Source organism: Copadichromis virginalis, linkage group LG17 (genome assembly GCF_057382275.1).
Source record: "Copadichromis virginalis isolate Kocher_CV1m ecotype Utaka linkage group LG17, C_Virginalis_male_GT1.1, whole genome shotgun sequence".
Lineage (NCBI taxonomy): Eukaryota > Metazoa > Chordata > Actinopteri > Cichliformes > Cichlidae > Copadichromis > Copadichromis virginalis.
In genome coordinates this window covers 17,791,129-17,805,955 of record NC_140634.1, presented here as the reverse complement: position 1 = coordinate 17,805,955, position 14,827 = coordinate 17,791,129, and the positions used below count along the sequence as shown (strand labels likewise).

Here is a 14,827-nt window from a genome sequence, read left to right as displayed (position 1 = left end):
TGTGCTTCAAAGCATGAACCTTTCTCTTAGTGCTGTAAGGCAGTCATGCTGTCTCATTCTATATATTTTTAATACATAAAAACATAATTACTCACTAATGAGTGCGTATTTGTGAGTACAATATTCTTTTTTTCTAATTAAATAACCTCAAAACACAACTGACTGTACCTTTAAGCATTACTGTTGACGATGTTTAATAAAAACAGGAGAGATATGATTTTGAATAAAGCCACATTTGGCACATTTGAAAGGTTAAATATTCACATAAACTCCACTGTGACTTTCTGCCAGAGTGAACCAGCCCGTTAAAACTAATCTTCCTCTCCTCGCTGCTGACTCTGGTCACCCTGATCTTCTTCCTTTCTGCCACAGCCCTGATGTCCTCCAAAAGTCTTCCAGCATCACCTTGTGGCTGAACTGCAGCACTGCAGGTTACTGTTTTTTCTCTCATCTAATAAAAGCAGCATTATGGAATACACATCCCCATATCTGATACACGATCCATCACACCGCTGTGGGAGGGATGCTGTGCTGGCGTGGAGACGAGCCTTGGCAACAGGCAAATACTACTGTGTGTCGCTATGGTAACCTGTGAACTGGTGAGAGGGAAGAGAGAAGGAGATGTCAAAAACTGAGGGTGGAAAATGAAGGCAGAGGAGATGCTACATAAAAAACAGTGATTATGACAACATGTCAGAGAGAATCCCCCCTCGGGATGAGTTCACAAACTGACGATCAAAAAAATCAAATGAGAGAAGCAGGCCGGGAACGCCTCCCGGACACATTCAGTGTTTGTACAGTAAATCTCAGTTTTTATTTCTGTCATCGTCTTTTTTATTATTTTTCCTCTGAGTCAAGTCCCTGATGTGTGACCTGTTTAATGAGCGATAAAATAGGACAGCCTCTTCCTGCTGGGCACTTCTCAGACAAATTCAGTCCCCTCCCACAACGAGCACAAACACATGGATGAAAACGAGGGGCTCTGCTGTCCAGGGTGACGGGCAGTCTGCCCTCAGAGCGCACACTTTCATTACAAATATGGAATCATTTAACACACTTTTATAACCATGGTGTCGCAAAGACAAGCATTACATTTAAACTGGTGCCTTTCTGGGTTCATCTGTGACTTTTAACAATAGAAGAGCAGCTTTTACCAGCCAAGAATGTCACAAAATAAAAGCTGGTCTCATTTGTAAACAACTATTTATCTCCTCTCGGCTTCATGGCTGTAACTTCCTGCACATATTCAGCTTTGCTTTTCATTTGAGTTGTGCTGTTTGTTCATGTTGGCTTTATGGTAAATGGCCTGTATTTGTATAGCACTTTACTTAGTCCCTAAGGACCCCAAAGCGCTTTACACTACATTCAGTCATTCACCCATTCATACACTGGTGATGGCAAGCTACATTGTAGCCACAGCTGCCCTGGGGCACACTGACAGAGGCGAGGTTTATGTTCTGTGTTTATTAATATAAGTTAAGGTGAATATGTTGCAAAGCACCTTGGGTAATGTAAAAGAAAGAAATGTAAATGTAAATAAAAGAAAGAAATCAGTCCGATTCTTCTCTTCATGCATCATTTTATGTGATCTGAGTCATCAGAGACTCGTTCAGCTCAATCATCATGTTCACCTGTTAGAAATATGACTGTGCCTCAAGTGCCCAGCAGAACATTGCTGACTAAGTGGGAAACATTGACTTCATAGCAGAGATGCTTCCCCACTGGAGATGTTTTAGGACAGGGGTGTCCAACTCCAGTTCTCAAGAGCTACTGTCCTGGAGATTTTAGATGCATCTTTGTTCTGACACACCCAAATCAAATGGATGGCTTGTTACCAGACCTTTGCCAAACTTGATGGCATGTAATGTAATCCATTAGATTTAGGTAAAGCGAACCAGTCAATGGTGTCAGTTCCTTCATCCTGAAGGAAGTGTGTGCATACTCTCCACATGAGGTCAGGCATTGTTGTGCACCAAGAGGAACCCAGGACCCCCTGCACCAGCATAGTGTCTGACAGTGACTCCAAGAATCCAGATGGCTGATGGCAATCAGGGGGACGTTGCCTAGCATGTAGAGTTCTGAGGTCCCTCCACAGATACGTGTTCAGTTAACTATTTAGGATTTACCTCCCTAGACACTTACCCGCCACCAAATGGGTCATGCTGAACTACGTAAAAGGCAGACATCCTCCACGGCTTCTCCAGAACCATTCACATCTGTCACATGTGCTCAGGGTGAACCTACTCTCATCTGTGAGAAGCAGTGTTGGTCAAGTTACTTGAAAAAAGTAATCAGTAACTAATTACTGATTACTTCCCCAAAAAAGTAATCCCGTTACTTTACTGATTACTTATTTTTAAAAGTAATTAATTACTTAGTTACTTAGTTACTTTTTAAAAACACGATTTACAACCTGAATAGGTGATAAAGCGATAGCTCTTTCAGCCCAATTCTACTTTTTCTGCATAATCCATCATACAAAATGTAATCAAATGGAAAAGTCCCTTTTTAAAACTTGTTTTATTAGTTTTAATCTTTTAACTTTATGCATCAAGCAAAGACATTGCGAACGCTTCCTGGCCATCCAGTGTAGATGTTAGTGAAACTGTTGGGAAGGCAGCGTTAGAGAAACGTGAACATTTTATTTGTACTGTATAATCCGCAGATTCTGACAGAAATCTGCAACTATCCTTTGAAGCACTGCTCCTCTAAAACAGCAGTAATGATAATTATTAGGCCATATGTAAATAACAAAAAGTTAAAGCAAAATTGGGAAACGTAAAGTCCGAAACAAGTCTTTATATTAACGGCCATCAGTCAAACGATACTGTTTGGTCTGGGTCTAAACAGCGCGCGTTGTGTGTGACGTCTTCTTTTGCGCATGTGGGCCGCTTTGAGCGTTCACACTAGAACGCGTTTGCTGTCACATTTTATTTGTAGTGTGAACAAGCAGACAAAAAAAATCGGATTTGATCAAAAAATCGGAATTGAGCATTAAGACCTGCAGTGTGAACGAAGCCTTAGAGACATGCATGCCAGTGAGCTGCTGGAGGCCAGTTTGTAGCTCTGGCAGCACTTATCCCATTGCTCCTTCCATAAAGGAGAACATACTGATTTTGCTGATGGGTTAAGGCCTTCTATGATCTGTCCAGCTCTCCTAGAGTAAATGCCTGTCTCCTGGAATGTCCTCAATTGTCTTGAAACTCTGCTGGGAGACAAAGCAAACCTTCTGACAATGGCAACCTTCATGCCACCAGCAGTGACCTGACCCTAGTCAAATACAAAACTAGTGAGAAAAGACGAGGAGAGAAAACTGTCAGGGTGCTCCGCCTGTAAAACCATCCCTGTTTTTGGGGTTGTCTCATTGTTGCCCCTCTTGTGCACCTGTTGTTAATTTCATTATGACCAAAGCACCTGAAACTGATTTAAACCCCTCTGCTACTTAACTGACCAGATCAACATCCTAGACGTTTCACTGACTCGATGGAACACTCTGGTTAAATGTTCCTTTAATTTTTTGAGTAGTATATGAGCAGAGTGATTTTTGGTTTTTAGCCTTTGCTGTTCCCTTAATTGCCTCATGAATAAAGTTATTAAAACTGTTAGGTTGAGATAAGCGCTTGCTGTAGCTGCATTTCTGCATGTATTAACATAATGTCCTCTGAAGGGCTGGAAACATGGCTGTGTGTGCTCTTGTTGGGAATTCAATGTGCCGGACGATGTTCCCTCATGCTGAAAAAATTTGTCCTTCCTTTCCTCATTCCTCTCCAGGGGTGTGTGTGTGTGTGCTACAGCTCTCTGCGGGGTTTGAAGTCATCTGGTTCAGTTTAAACAGACGCTGCAGTGTAATGTTCAAAGCTTTAATTTTTGTTGTGCGTTTCTTGTAGTTGCAGATATTCATGTTCAGCGTGTCAGGTACAGGTATGAATGTAAAACTCCTCTAACAATGACTTTCTGTTCCACTTGATTTAACCCTTTAAGACCTACCATAGAACCAAGTCTGCCAGAGCTTATCTTTCTATTTTTAAAAGCTGTGGTACCATTTTAGGGAGTATTTCAAGTTGCTATACATTACAGCCGTTATATCCCAAATTTTAATAAAATGTATGCATTAATTCCATAGTAACTACATAAATTGCAAAAAATGCAATAAACTAGAAAATTTTTTAAATGTTTTTTGTTTTTCAAGTTAGAGAAATTTCAGCAGTATATCCCTCAAAACGGTAAATGCAAAAAAGTTACCCAAAATAGTTTCCAACCACGGGAAATTTATTTTGAGTGTCTTCATAGTTTTATATCGGGGCGATCGTGGCTCAAGAGTTGGGAGTTTGCCTTGTAATCGGAAGGTTGCCGGTTCGAGCCCCAGCTTGGACAGTCTCGGTCGTTGTGTCCTTGGGCAAGACACTTCACCCGTTGCCTACTGGTGGTGGTCAGAGGGCCCGGTTGCGCCAGTGTCCGGCAGCCTCGCCTCTGTCAGTGCGCCCCAGGGTGGCTGTGGCTACAATGTAGCTGCCATCACCAGTGTGTGAATGGGTGGATGACTGGATGTGTAATGATACACCAATTTCTATACACTGTAGGAAAAACGAAAACAAATATTAAGATGCAAATTTGGGGGAAAAAAGCATTTGCATCAACACAAGCTATTTCTAACAGTGTAATTTGAGTTCTAAACATCCCAGAAACTATACAGAAAGCCATAAACTCAAACATGAACTTTAAAAACGCCAGAATATATTTGTAAATGCCTTATAGGAAAAAAACTAAATTTTCTGTGAAAATGAAGTCACTTCCGGTTTTGGGGAGGTAATGGCGAACGTCAGATAGATCGCGCTGATGTCTATTCCAACGTAGGAAGTGTTATGAACAGCTGATCGGATCGGCAAGGCATGTTTCTCGAATATTATGTTTTTGTTGCTGCAAATGCTTTTTATGCAATTTTTGCAAAGCCATATGTGGAAGGAAACCATGACCTATGACAAGCTGATGGCATAAGATGTAAGTACAATTCCTCTGGTTTTATATGCATTTTTTTTTTTTATTGCGCTAGCTTATGTGGTTGCAGTTCTACCAGGCTTAAAAAATAGTTACACAAAATGGAGCGTGCCCACTCCGGCTGGCCAGTAAAATATTTAGCAGAGAAGAAGCTTACAGCAAAAATACCACCAGTTGTGCAGCTCTTTGAAGCCTCCGTTAGCTCTTTTTCATTTTTAAGTGTTAGGGCATGTTAATACCACTGACCATGGCTGCTAACAAAAATGGTAATCTAGAAATATGGTAATTTGCAAATCAAGGTAACAGAGAAACTCTATTTGAAAGTTATTATTCAAAACTTGCAGTCCTGCTGATGTCCAGGAGAGGCAGCAGTGAGTCAGTCCCCTTAGACTCCCGTCTACAGCAGAAACCTTTACAGCAGAAATGAACATGTTTACAGCCTGATACACAAACTGTTTGGTCTCTGTATAGCATTTAAAGTTTGCATTTTTAAGGTCGTGGCCTATTTTAACTGACAGCTTCACCTCTTCTTTAAAGTCCAATGGTTCAAATTTGTTTCTTTTTTTTGTAGCATTTTTGATGCTTCATACCTTCATCAGTCCAGGAGAACACATTTAAGCACCAAGAATCCCAAACTGAAGACTAAATGTACATTTTGTTCAGAACGGTTCTTTTTGGGGTTTTTTACCAACTTTGAGTGTCAGTACGTTGAATCTATCATAAATTTTACAAACTGCAGCTATCTGATGTCTGTGACGTAGAGGAGCACAAATATGTGTGGGTACCCCGGATTTGTTCTGGTTGGTCTGATAAAGGTTTAAATGCCATATCACAAGCTGCAGTCCTGTGAGCATGCCCACACACTGTGGCTGGTTTTAAAGCACAGAGAGGGGCGGTGTTCATCTTTGAAATACAGCCTGTGAGGTGATGCTAGCTCAGCTTTCGTGGCTCTAACCACAGTGTAAGCAGGTTCCTGCAGGCCTGCTGTTGCTGGCACAAGTCGCACAGGGTCAAATCTCATCAGAGCTCAACAGCATCATGACACAAAGGACAAACCAACAGAATGATAATCAGCTGTTATTTAACGAGCTTCTGCCTCCTCCTCAGGACTTTACATCCAATAGCCCCTCCACGTTGGTGTATGTCTGTGTGTGTGTGTTTGCTTGTGTGTGTGTGTGCGAGTGCGTGCGTGTGTGTGAGAATGAGAGAGAGAGAGAGAGAGAGAGAGAGAGAGAGAGAGAGACAGAGCAGAACACTTAAATCCTTTTTTAAAAATGCTTTTCACTCTTAATACCCTTGCTTGAGAGAGAAGATGAGTGATATTCACTCAGAACAGGAGGGGTGGTGGTAATGGGGGTGGGGGGGCTTATGGACAGCTGTCAATTAAAAAACCCTCGACACAATCAGTTTTCTGTCCCTTCCATCACACCGATCCATCTCAGGTGGCGTCCTACCCTTCTCCTCCCTCCTCTCCTCCCTTATCCCTCCTCCCTCTTCTCCTCCCTCCTCTCTTCTCTCCTCCCTGCACTTCCTTTATGACTCTGATGTCTGTGGAGAGCAGCAGAGGTTGTTGTTATTATTTCTCTGAGGCTGTAATCCCCTCTCTTTCCCCCTGCAGCCTCTGTTGAATTATTGTAGATTTGACTCTGTGTGTGTGTGTGTGTGTGTGTGTGTGTGTGTGTGTGTGTGTGTGTGTGTGTGTGTGTGTGTGTGTGTGTGTGTGTGGTTAATATCCTGTGTAGGCTGCTGTGAACAAGCACAGATTTTTTTTTTTTTGTGATCTGCATCCCCGAGGGTTTTTGAACACATGCAGACACATTGAGGTGGGTGGGATGGAGGAGGGGAGGCCCTCACCCTGTGTGTGTGTGTGTTTGTGTGTGTATGATGGGGTTTACCCAGGGTGCATGTTAAAGCTGGAGGTGCAATACGTGACCAGTGGAGACTGATGATTGGCCCACAGCTCCTCCAGTCGCAGTCACCTTTTTCTATATATCTATATCTATATATATCTATATCTATATATAGATATAGATATAGATATATAGATATATATTAGTGCTGACAAAAGTCATTAGTGCTGACAGCACTATATTTTCTGTAATTAATCTTAAACTATCACTGATTATTTCTGTCTTGGTTTTGATGATTTTTCCTAAACTGTGCTGAATTCCTAGACAAATGTTCAGTACTTTAGCTCCAACATTATTTACTTCTCCATGATTAAAGTTTTAGCACTTTATGAGCTTTGAGTGGAATGATTCCTGCAGGAAAAAACGATTCCTCCGGGTTCCAGGTATGAATCCAGAACCAGGTGCAAAAGAAGAAATGAAACCCTGATGTGAACCACTGACCTGTGAGCAGCGGGAACGCTCATTAGCTTTTAAATGTTAAAAATTAGTATTACAGGAGCTCTTGGTTTTAAAGCATTGAGCATGAAAGTGTCCTCTAATTATGTTTATGAAGCTAATATTTGTTTTAAGCTTAGCTGATTGTGGATTTTAAAGCTTTGAGTTTTCTGAAAGCGAACCAGCAGATCAAACAAAGTTTTTCAGCCCAGCAAGACATTTCTGCTCAAATGGAGAAAAGAAGTGAAGCAGAGGTAAGGGCTGATCTTCAACTTCATCTTCATCATCATCATCATCATCATCATCATCATCATCATCAGTGCGCCTGCAGCCTCGCCAGGTAAATATCCAGCAGCCCTTTCTGTGCAAGCCGGTGTGCTGAGAGAACATCACATCACGCCTCAGCATCAGCTTGCATCACAAATGCAAAACAACACGCTCCTCCTCGCTCTGCTGCAGCATCCTCTGTCCACTCCAGCTCAGCGCTGTGATGTGCACTCTCATGCCTTAGCACGCAAACTGGTCCTCACAGAGACAGAAGTACAAGCGTGCACACACACACAGACACACACAGGAGGAGGAGGCAGATAGATAGGAATCCATTTTAAATTGCTGCCATGTTGACGCTGATGGTCAGTTTTTCTGCAAGAATGATCTCAGACTGAATTTCAGACCACAGTGCAGAGCATCCTGAAGGACCTGGACTCCAGATTCCAGGATTCCAGCTCTGTTTTAATGAGCTACATCGTCAGCCTGAAACGCTCTGCCTGTTTGGGCTGAAGCTGAACTTGGCCTCCTCCTACACATCAGCATCTGCTCACAGGCTTGCTGACAAATCTCACCAAACCAATCATACTAACAAACGCTGCCTCGACCTCCACCAAGCACACACACACACACACACACACACACACACACACACACACACACACACACAGCTCTTTAAATCCCTGCTCGGCTATATTTCTCAGCACTGATTTCCAAATCCATTTAGCAGCATCTGCAGCCTTTTCTGCACATAATCTGCGTGCACGCTCTAAGCCGCCACAGAAACTGTTACTTTAAATGAGTGGCACGCATGACGTGGTGTCCTTGATTTTCCTGCTTGCACATGTCCTCTCTCTGCGTTATTATGCAGGCATCTGCTGTCAAGACTTCTTAAACTCATCACAGTGCTCCCCCCTCCACGCCACTCTCTGCATGCAGCCCTGAGCCTATAAACACACACACATATATTTAACACACACACATGCAAGCACTCCGTGTGAAACCTACACACACGTGCACACACACACACACACACACAGATGTGGTGATGTGAGGTTGGTGACGCTCCCTCAGGTGTTGCAGAGTCTGACTCAGGCCTACTGTCATCCCAGCAGTGTGCTGCTCGTCTCCACATGGGTACTGAATCTGACATTTCTCTGCTACTGTACCGATACACACACACACACACACACACACACACACACACACACACACACACACACACGGTTCTGTGTCTGGAAGAACCCACGCAGATAAATGTTTCTGGAAGAACGCAGAACTTTGAGCTGTTTCTCGTGTTGTCTGTCTCCTGGTTTCCACTTCCTGTCTTTCTTGCCTGTTGCCTCTGATTCGCTGATTGTTCCCACATCTTTCTCATTCTTCCTTCAGCCCAATGGAGGAGTCGAGGAGAGGAACTGAACATGCACAATCTGAGAAATAAGAAGGGGAGTAGTTTTGTGTTTTTCCTTCATCATTTTCTCTGTTTGTGCTCTTCATCGTCCTCAGGTGTTCCTCCATTTAATGTTGTTCTCTGGTTTGTTTTGTTGATGCTCTGCATGCTTTTGTGTCCTCTCTGTGACCTTCATTTCTTTGTCAGGGGGACAGAAAGTACTTTGATGACTGGCACCAATCAGACGGCCGATCTACCCTGACCTGCAACAAACCAAAGAACAATAATCATATGAACACATGATAACGTGATAACAGAGTCAGCATCAGAGAGCTGCAGCTGTAGATATAAGCAGGTGTTATCTGCTGTTCATAGGCTGGAGGGTGAATCATCCAGCTGTGCTCTGGCATTTATTTGGGGTGTTTTCATCCTTTGTGTCCTTTTTGTTTCATAATGCTCGAGTTGATTGTTTCTTTTGTTGCCTTTATTTGATAACAGAACAGTGAAGACAGGCAGGAAAGTGAGTGCTGGTCAGACTCAAACTCCAGCTGCCACACTCCAATCATGTGGCTTATGGTCACCTGCCCACCACTGAGCTTTTCTCATTTCTTCAGTACTGTTGTTATCTCCTTTATTGTGATGGGTTTGTTATCTCTCAGTCCTCTTATTAAATAACTGGACAAAATTTAATTGTTTGCAAGTTTGTTGGGTTTTTTGTTGTCTCTCTGCTGTAGCATTATTTTAGCTAAGGCTGGTCAGTCTTCCAGGTGTGGACCTAACCACAGATGCCAGAATAAGAATACTGTGTGCTGATGGGAGGAGGCAGGAACTTGAAACAGAGAGAAACCAAAGTCCTAGGTGAGGTGTTTCAGGCACTGGGAGGAGACGCTGGAGCAGACACAGGACATGGTGATTTGATCTGGGATAGGAGCTAGAGCAGGCTGTTCGATCCACTGGGCTGGACATAGAACCCCAAATTGTTCCTGATGGGTTCATTGGGGTGAATGTAAGATAGAAACCACTCTGGCTGCTGAAGCAGAGCAGAAAAGGAGTACTAAATAACAACCAGTCCTTTAGGTCTGAGGAAGGCCTCAGTGTCCCCCAGAGGAGCCATTGGAGGTGTCTGCCCCTTCTTCTCCAATGACTGGAGCAGAGGAAGTGTCCAAAAGAAGATGGAACCAAAGTATACACACAACAAGTTGCTCACAGCCTCTGGATCCTTGTAACACTTACTGATCTTTAAACAGATGAAAAACCGGTGCTTCTCTGGTATTTAAAAGTAGATTTGCTTGTCTCTGTGCCTCTGCTGTGTTTAAATGAGAACTTCTTTGTTGTGTGGCTGACCTGCAGACCTGATGCGTGTCTGCAGTTTTTTTAAGAAGCTATGTTGTTGTTATCAGCTGCAGAAGCTCTGAACTGTGTCTCTGTAATTAGAGAGCTAATTTGTGAGCTGCCGTCGTTATGGTTGCTGGTTGTTAGTGGTTACCTGTTGTTATGGTTACCGTTTCCCTGTGTAGCTAGTAACAGGACCTGGAGTACCGCAGAGTGGGACTCAGCTCCAACTCCTACACATGTTCATCAGGATGGCTGAGGTTTGGGACATTCTGTGACTGAACCTCCGTCAGTAACACAGCAGGATGCTTCCATCTCGGAGTTCAGAGTTTGCACACCTCAGGCCTTAAAAGCAGCCATTTTGTTTTTTACGCATGAACTGGAGCTGAGGATGAAAAAAATCTGCTGTAAAATACATAATCAGTTCAGTTGTTTTTTTGTTTTTGTTTTTTATTTAAGCTAATACTACAAAATTAAAAGTTTATATAACTACATGAATCTGCTCTCCTTCCTTTGCCCCGAAGGAGCAGTCACTGACCACACTCACATGCAGGAGCTGTTTGTGTGATGGGGGTTTTTATTCAGCACCTGAAATCTGTCAGCAGCTGATGCCAGAAAGGTTTGTGCCTTCATGTCCCTCACAGGATGATTCCTGCACACTTCCTTCAGAACATCTTTGTGTTTTGCGAGTGTTTTGCCAAAGTGAGCGGACCCAGGTAAGTCCAGCCTGTGCCAACTTGGTTTTTCACAGAGACATTCATATTGGCTCATACACACCTGAGTAAAACACAAGACGGAAAACTGGCTGGATTTTTTATTTTTATTTTAGTGACCTCGGGCTCAGGGTAGGGCAGCAGAACAAACTGAGTTGTTTACGTGATGTAGTTATTTATACGTGTTTTTTCTTTTGATGTGTTGTTACACACCTGCAGCCTGGCCTTAACATTTTCACATGTATATATAATTATGCTTAAAGGTCAGCATGTGGAGGCATAACATTAAAACCAGAAGCCACCGCACAGCCCCTGGAAGATCAATGACATGAACAACACTTGGAGCTGCAGCGAGAACGCCATGGATGCGCCTTTATGCGTGGACCACAGTCCCCACCTGTTCGATGAGGACAGGTGCAGAATTTGTTATGTTCATGGTGTCAGGATATAAGGTTGGACCAAGAGCTTTCAGATTTAAACACAACCACTCCAGTGTTTGTATATTCTTTATGTAGCACTTGTGACTGCACCTGCTGCCATGACCACAGGTCTTAGGAGAAGATTTCTCATAATAATAGAACACAGTTAAAGCCCTCCTTCCCTCTGGGCCTCTGAAACCTGCAGATCAGACACATGTGAACATCACATTAGGATGCAGCAAAATAATCTCTCATCTCTGTGCTAATCATTTGCTCTTTTCTCATGTCCCTGTTTGTTTCTGCTCCCCCCCCCCCCCCCCCCCCCCCCGATTTTATACCTCACAGCATCCAGCTACAATTTCATGTTTTTGGAGCGCCCGCATGACAAACATGATAAAGTTTATTGTAAAAACCTCCTAATGGCTGTATCCAGTGCGTGAAATCGCTGTGTTGCCAGTGGCCAGTCACACAGTGGGATGGGTGATGGTGGGATATTATTCATGGCTGCAGGAGTCTGAGAACAGTGCATTAATCCAGGGGCGGGGAGATGCACAAAGTTCTTATCATGATGAGGCTGCGGCATTAGATAAGGAAACGGATAAATATAGTGCTCATGCTTTGTTTTGCTAATCCACCCACAGGGCTGAGAAACTAACCTTTTAAATAGGTCGCCCTCCTCTGCTTTTAGAAACAAGCGCTCCGGCTCTCTGTGTCCACCGGCGTGCATCTACGTGTCCTTTGTAGGATTTTGGATGTTCAGTCGGTGCACTCTGAACAGTACTCGGTTAAAGATCTTACATTAGAGGTGAGGTAGCAGGAGGGGTCTCAGTGGCGATGCTTCTTAAAACCAGGAATTTAACTTAGGTGACTGCAGTTTGTATTCTTCTTATTTCTTTTTTTTTGTTATTAATGGTAAAATGGTAAATGGCCTATATTTGTATAGCGCTTTACTAGTCCCTAAGGACCCCAAAGTGCTTTACACATTCAGTCATCCACCCATTCACACACACATTCACACACTGGTGATGCCAAGCTACATTGTAGCCACAGCCACCCTGGATCGCACTGACAGAGGCACTGCAAATGCTGCCAAAATATTACCAGATCAGATTGTTCCCCGAATCTGAGTTACTGCCTGAATATGAAGCTCTGTTACGTTTGCTTTTCCTTTATGTCTAAAATGTTCACCTAACATAGAACCAGAGATCTTATTTCTTATGAAACATTTGCACTGTTTTGTTTTTCAACCATTCAACCATAAATAGCACCGGAACCTTGATCGCACCCTGACAGTACAATCAAGAATCCTCAGTCTAATCACGTCTGCATACTGTCGCTCATAAAAAGAGACATGCCAATTATATTCAAACAAAAGCAGTAGGATAATGTCAGACACAGTTTTCTGTTTTTTTGGTTGGCTTAAGCGACCCTGCACAATAACTGGCCTGGCTCTGCTGGAGGTTTCTTCTTGTTAAAAGAGAATTTTTTTCCTTCCCACTGTCACCAAAATGCTTGCTCACAGGGGGTCATATGATTGCTGGGTTTTTTCTGTGTGTATTATTGTATGGTGTACCTTACAATATAAAGCACCTGGAGGCGACTGTTTTGATTTGGCGCTGTATAAATAAAATTGAATTTGCTGCCTTGATTGGAAATACTGCTTAAATGTTGTGCTGCGTGTAGCTTTTTTATACTATAAGAGCCAGAAATCAACACCTGTGTCTGAAACATGAAGCTGAGTTTCCTTTTGGGGTGTTTGTAATGAATAATCTGACCAATAATATGGCTGCCTTCAGGTTTTTGTACTAACACAACATCTAGGAAATCTGAGCTCTGGTTTTGCTGAGTGAACCTAAAGTCATGAACACTGGGTAGTGACTGAGAGAATGAAACCTAACCGGTAAGGTTAAGTTAACATCTTCTCTTCTATTCAGAAGACCAGAATACCATCCATGAAGTTTGAGGGGCAGTTTTGTATTTTATTTGGATATTGCTGAGCAGTGACTGAAGTTCTCTAGACATCAACAGCAAGATACTGAAAAGCACAAGAAAAAAAAACATTCAAACTTATCATGAATTTCTCATAAAACCAACAAAAATAATGATTAAAAAGATGATTAAACGCAGAATAAACTCCACAGAACACAGAAACAAGGATCTTTCATGATTACAGCAAAAACAGAAAATGATGCTCCAGCTTGTTGCTGGTTAATAATTACAATGTTGACATAAAGACTCACATGGCTGCATGAGATCCAAACATGATAGTACAAGAACTCACTTCAACCATAAAGTAACAGCTGACCAGCAGTGGTGGACTGATGGGGATGTTTCTATATGTGCAGACAAACACGAGTTTGTGTTTTAAAGAAAAGATGTATCCATCTCCTTCAGAGCCAGCAGGATGAGGCAGAGTGTGGCCCCAGGGCCGAGCCAGCAGCAGCAGAGCAGCAGAGGACACGAGCATAAAGGAAACAAAGAGGCACGCATGAAAGCCGCGAGTCCATGGATGCCACCATGTGGAAAGCAAGCCTTTATGCTCACACTGTAAGGAGATGGATGTGTGCGCAATAAGGAGACCTGAAAGCTTGCACACGTGTGCTGCTGTGGCAGCAAAACACACAAAGGAAGGTCTGATGTTGTGTAAGGAGTGAAAATAAAAACAAAATGACAGAAAGAAATCACCACATGACCTCACAGCATCTCAGTTTATTCTGTTTTTCAGAATAAACTGAAGCATGGATTTGTGTCCACAAAAACCAGCGAGGTCATCTGAGGTAGTGTTAGTCAATGCCAATCCTCACTCTTGTTAAGGGTTATATACAGACACCAAAACAGCTTCTGCATGAGCCTGTCAGTATGTTTATGTTAACAGGACTTTGTGAGGACTGGCTCACAACTGGTGCCCCTGGTGGCCGGCAGAGGAACAGCAGCGTGTGGTTTCAGATGGAATTTCATGGTCGCTGTCCTCCGCAAACAGGTGCGGCTTCAGGCTGAGTGTGCAAGCAAGTTGGGCTGTCTCTGTATTAGGAACCAATGCAAGGAGATCACAGATGGCTGACAGGGAGAGGTCAGAGTGACAGGAAACAGGAGCAAAGGTTTATAAATCAAGACAAAACAAACTTCATGGAAATAAAAAGTTTTCATGTATCTTCTTCTCCAACACTGAAATACTGACTCTGTTCTGTCCTTGGGCAGCTGTGGCGCTCGCAACCTTTGACCTCTTCATTCACACTGCCTGACAAGCTCACAGGTGTGTACCGGGTGGGAGCGCGCAGGTGAGACATGTGGGCTTTTTGCCACAAACCGTCATGTTGTGTTGGATCAGACTTTGATCTTTGAGGTTTTCAGTGACATTTTTAAACC

The 14,827-nt window shown here is 43.0% G+C and overlaps 1 protein-coding gene across 1 annotated transcript in view; it reads right to left on the bottom strand.

Annotated features, from left to right (window-relative positions):
* The window catches only part of LOC146689248 (histone H1.11R-like), a 191,684-nt gene that overhangs the window by 92,074 nt on the left and 84,783 nt on the right, over positions 1–14,827 (bottom strand). The gene's annotated exons all lie outside the window — the stretch shown is intronic.